This window comes from Phocoena phocoena, chromosome 2 (genome assembly GCF_963924675.1).
Source record: "Phocoena phocoena chromosome 2, mPhoPho1.1, whole genome shotgun sequence".
Lineage (NCBI taxonomy): Eukaryota > Metazoa > Chordata > Mammalia > Artiodactyla > Phocoenidae > Phocoena > Phocoena phocoena.
In genome coordinates this window covers 100767249-100773248 of record NC_089220.1, presented here as the reverse complement: position 1 = coordinate 100773248, position 6000 = coordinate 100767249, and positions in this window count along the sequence as shown.

Here is a 6000-nt window from a genome sequence, read left to right as displayed (position 1 = left end):
TGTGAAAGGGGGTAACACTACCTACCTTGCAGGATGCAGATGAAATCAGATAAAGATCCCTGGCCCACAGGAGTCTGCCCGAGTGCAGCTGCTACCCTGCTGAGGGATCTTAGATGTTAAGAATCATTCCCACTGCCCCCAAATAAGGTCCATCCACAGGGCAAAATTTATTGGTCTTCGTGCAGTCCCTGGGTAGGGCTCAGAAGGAATGCCCTCCGTCTGGTACGTGGATGGCGAGGCAGGTACCTATCACCTCTCCCATCCGGCATACATAAGCCCCACCCTAACTGACACCCCAAGTTAAGGAGGCGGGGAGCCAGCTTTCACAGCTGAGTCCTTCCACTCCTGGGCCTTGGCTGGGCAGAGGGGTCCCCTTCCTTCAAGATGACCTGCACACAGCTCTCAGGCCTGAAGCTGGCTCTGCCCCACAGAACTTCTCCCTCCCTGCACAAAGGTCAGACCCTGCCCACTGGCAGGGCTCCAGAGCCCAGACCCACCCAGCTTAGCAGAAACACGTGCCACCTCCACAAGGCAGCCCACTGCTGTCCATGGTCTCCAGACTGCAGCCCGACCACCCCCTACTCTTGAACGAGCTACTCTGGGGTGAGGGCTTTTATTAGTGATCACAGTCAGTGGTGTCCCACTGAGGACAACTTACTGATTTCAGGTTCCAAGTGCAGTTTTAAGTGTAAGACTAATATGAAAGGTGCATTACACAAGATTATTATGGTTACGTACCATTCCAGAAGAAGGTTCTCATCCCAAAGTCTCCTGGGGGCTGGGAAGGTAAATGTTCCCTGAGACTCACCCAAACCCAGGGACTTGCTGATGTCGCCCAAGTCCACCTTCCACACAGGGAGATGCTGGGGTGGCCCGAAGATCACCCCACGAGATCAGGCCCAGATAAGTCAGGTTAGCACAGCACCAAGGGGGCATCAATGGCAAAACGAGAGATCCAAAGATCACAGTAGCCAACGGTTCTCCATCTCTCCTACATACTCCTTCTAGATTAATCTTCATTTAACACACTTCTAATGACACTATTCTCCATCTCAGAAATAGTTACCAGGTACCCCTGGCCTACAGAATTAAAAACGTGTTGTCCTAGCATCGCAAGTAATTCATAATATGGCCCCCAAAATACCTATATGCTTGAAAAGACCAGAGATCTACTCAAGTTAACTCAAGAAAACATTTCAAAGGATACTCACGGATCAACTGAGAGTTGTCAGAAAACAAGAAAGCTCTAAAACTCAACCACTCTTTCTATCAGTGTCTCTGCTTCTCTTTTCAGTTTCCCTTCTCTTTATTGCCCTGCTTCCTCTGGTTATGCAGTTTCCATTCCCTCACAGTCTCAGCTAGCACAGAATGACCACTCCCAATACCTTCTAAACCTTGGCAACTCTCAGCACCTCCTTGCAGTTCAAGTCTGTGGCTTCAGAAGTTAACTTTGATTTCTCTGTGCCTTTGATTAAAGCACTCAGAGTGGAGGCAAGCAGCAGGCTATTGGGTTGCACAGACACTCACAAACGAAGGGGAGAGCTGAAGGACAAAGAACCAGGAGGACTTGGGAGGCCCTAACACAGGATCAAATGGAAGACCGTCGTCCTCCAGGGCAGCGGGTGTGGTGGGAGGCAGCAGAGCTCCTCAGCTCCGAGTGTGAACTCCAGACGCAGACCCAGACTCCAGTCCTGGCTCTTCCATGGGCTGCCATGTGCCCTGGGGAAGGTTAGTAACTCCCTCTGCCTGTCATGACCACCTGCTCAGAGGGTGGTCAGAGGAATCAAGTGAGTAGATACAAGTGAGGGTTTACAACAATGCCCAATATACAGCAGTAAGTGCTCAACACACTTAGCTATTGAACTGTACGTGGAAAACCAGGGGAAACCAGTGGCACTGGCTATAGACGGAGGGCTAGCAAAGCCCAAGGGCAGACAAATTTGGTGTGCCATAAATATACGAAGGACTTAATATCTGTATCTAATTTCCACTTAGCTTGATAATCATTTTTGTAATCACACTGTAAGCTTATAAAGGTCCCAGACAGGGCCTTAAACCTTGTATCTGCAACAGCACCTGGCCCGTGCTGGCAGGTTAGGCTCTTGGGCTGGCTACTTACTCCACATGTGACCTATGGGAAAATGCCCAGCCTCCCCAAGCCTCAGATTCCTTACCTGCCAACATTTCTGCCTTTCTTGTAAAACTGTTTAATTTTGTTTACCCAGAAGATCTCTGGAATCACGTGCCCCCATCCCCGGGGCGTTGTTGACAACTGTTGTGAGACCAAGTGAGATTCCTCGCGGTAGGAAACTTGCAAAGCTCCCGCCACAGAATAGGTGTCACTGTTGAATGTCTCTCGGAAGGGCACTGCACCCTTTCCAGCTTCACCAAACCCGGCATGGGGCACACACTCATATCTTGCTCTGCAGATGGAGACAGGCTGGGTCTCAGGTCATACACGTGAACATCCACGATGACTTTCAGTGCAGTTCTGAGAGCAGGACCAAGTCCTGCTGATCCCTCCACAAAGCCTGGAATTGCTGGATTTGAGGCTGTTCAGCTTGCCGATAGGAACTTGCTGTCGGGTCATTTTCTCCTGTCATTTGGAAGTTTAGAACAGAAAACTTTCTGACTGATGACTATCTTCCTACAAAGACAGGATTGCTGAAACCATCCACAAGTTCAAAGAAGGAAGAATGTCGAGAATGTGGGGGAAGGAGCTAGCTGCGGGCCTGGAAGGACTTTTTTTCCCTTTGGCTCTGAGCTCCTGAGTCACTTTCCCTCCCACGGGTGCAGGGGACAGGTAACCCCTCAGGATATCTTATGCTCACCACAAAGACCCTGGCCCAGGGGCCAAAGAGGCTTTAATACAGTTTCAAAAGCAACTAGGACCAAAAGGGTGTCTTTTACTTACAAATGATAAAATTACACCCCCAAAATCCGGACCTTTCTTTTAAAAAAAAAAAGCAAACAATTTATGCAAAGACTTTGAGGACTTATTAAAATTAGAAAATCTCATCTACATTTGAGATGCTCTGTTTAGTCAGAATAAAGGGAGTCAAGGGCGGCAGGATAGCTGGATGGGCCAGATGTTTACATCACTGGGGGCGTTGAGGGGGCAGTGGTCAGAGGTACGGGCAGGAAGCAGCAGCCACCTGCGGTGGCCGAAGGGTTTAATGAAGAGATGCCCTGGAGGGCGGCAGTGTCGGGGGGAACCCACCAGGGTTGCCGAGGGGCGCAGAGGAAGAGCAGCAGGCCACCCTGACCACCTTTAGAACCAGAGACACAAGGAGGAGGTATGGTCGCCCAAGTCCTGTGCGTCCTGTGCAGTCCTGTCCGGCTGCGTCACCGCTGGAAACGCTGCACAAAAGAGGGGTGACAACAGAAAAATGCTGACCTCCACCTGCTCCCACAAGCTGACCCCGACCAGAGTCGTCATCGGTCATGGCGGGAACCCAGGGCCTTTAGGGATCAGCCTCCAGAGGACAGGGCAGAGAATGGCACTGAAGACCATGAACAGTGTAGGTCCCTTCCACGTGGACGTGACTCCTGTTTCATATAAAATGGACCAGCGTACCTGCTGTTAGCCTGCTGTGGATCAAGTGAGATTATGCGCTAACTGTGACTGCAGGAGAACCCATTTCAGTTTTGGAACAAGGAGAAAACAGGGGGTGCCTGTTTATTCTCAGTTATCAACACACTTCCCCTTTTGCCATTTTCTGGAAATGGGCAGTCTGGATTTCTCGGAACATCACAACCATCCAGGGGCATTAATCCTCTCAGTGCGCCCCACTCACCCCCTCCCCACCCTTCTATTTCAGACACGGATCCCAGCCTGGAACGCCCCAAGTTCCCCTACCTTGGGTAGCTTCCAGCCATTCACCTGGGCTGTTTCTTGGCAGACACGGAGCCAAGCTCTGGAGAAAACAAGGGAGTCGAAATAACGGGAGTCAAGATTCCTGCTGGGTGATACCGTTTATTGAAAGGCAAACTTGCTTTCTCCAGGAGTTCACTTACATGGAGGTAGCTGCCTAAGAATGTCTCCTCCCGGTGACAAACCTAGGCAATCAAACCATACCCGAAAGCAGAAACCCAACAAAATAAGACTAATCGGCATTGTCAGATGACACTCAGAGGCAGGAAAAAAAATTATAAAGCTATACGATGATTGTCTCTTCAGCACTGCATTTGGCCACATACTTGTTTATTAAATACTTTTTTTTCTTTTTAAACTAGCTAAAGAAAATACTCTCGAGTAGGGTTAGTTCTTAAAGCGACAGACAGAAAAAAATATATATGTGTACATAATAAAATCAAAGAATGACAGCGTGTCAGAGCTGGCAAGGACCTTGAGCCCTGGTCCTCAATCATTCCGTGTCATCTGCCGCTTTGAGTGCAGGCCTCTCAAGGTCACCCCTGTCAAGGTCACCACGGTAAGATGAGGTGGGACTTGAAAACATCTCTCCTCTCAGCTCCCAGGCTCGTGTTCCTCCCATCCTGGTGCACCGCATGCATCCAGTTCACCGCCAGCCCCATTACGGCGCGGGAGGGCGCATTTGTTGACATTTTTAACGTCCCAATTTTAGGGTAAAGATGCAGATCTTCCGAATGGTGAGCTCTGTTCTCTTTTCACAGGCAGTTTGTTTCTTGCAGCCTGCCTCATGGCTACCGGAAGGAGCTGGCCAGAATGAGAGGCAGAAACTTTCTCACAAACCAAGACAGATGCTGACTCGCTCCCAAAGTTCTTGGGCCCCCAACTTTTCCCATCTCTAATCTGCAGTGAGGAGCAGGCGGAAGCATTGCCGGGCAGGCTTCTTGGCAAATACCTAATGGCGGTGGAAGCAGCGGGGAACTCAACAGCATATGAGAGTCGAAGAACCCCTGTGGGTTCCAATGAGCCAGCCAGCCAATCACAGGCTTGCTGCCTCCCCAAGAGGACAGAGGGGCTCCGGGGCTAGGTCTGAAGGGGCTCAGCCTCTGTGTTCATTGGTGTGACTGCTGTCGATCACCCCCTCTCCCCTGACAGTGCTCCAGGAAGGGAGGGATTTTGATCTAGTTTATTTACTGCTGTGTCCCCAGTGCCAAAGACTGGGATATCATGGATGTCCAATAAATACATGCTAAATGAATGAACGGCTAAAGGGAGGAATCTCTCCATACGCCAAATAGGTAAGCAGAGGCAAGAAGCACTCCACCCAGCAGAGGTAGAAGAAGGGTTGGCTCTTCTGCTCTGGGGGCTTCACCCATGGTGGCGGGGGGCGACGACACCTACCCATAGATGGGGCTGATCACTCTGAACCCTGCTGGGTGCGCTCTGTGACCTGGGGTAGGTAGGGCACTGAGATTCCCTGCTCCCTGTGGCAACTGTCATGGAGTGCTGGGGTCACAGGCCTCTTATCTACCAGGATATGTGGGGACACTGCGAGGCAGCTGAACACTCACTCACATGCACACAACTCGAAGGGTTCCCTCCCTGGCCACGGCCCTGACCAGCTGCGATTGGACCTGGCCTCTGTGCGTGCCTAGGGACCATCACAGTGGAGGGGACACCAGGAAGGCCAAGAGGAAGTGCCGGGATACCCAGCATCCTCCCAGTGCCTCCCTGAAATTCCATCCCAACAACATGGCCTTGCCCAGACCTCACCCAGCCCCAGTTACCTCCTGCCTGGTGCCGGCCGCTGTCCCTCTGTCCCAGAAGTCAGGATTCTTCCAGTTTGCACAGAAATGCCTCTGTCTGACTGCTGCTTCCTTCCTCCCTTTCCTGACATAAACCTGAGATCCTGTTCAATCTGCCTCTTGCCTACACATCCCCCCAGCTTTCAAGAACTTCTTCCTCTTCCACCTCCTCCTTCCTACCTACGCTCACACACGCCTGCTTATCTCCTCTCCCTTCTTCCCGTCCCCGTGACCTTACTGCACACATCACCTGCCTCTTCCTCAAGCCTAAGTCCACGAACCTTGCTCCCAAACCCTCGCGGTCCCCACCTGGCAACCACCCCG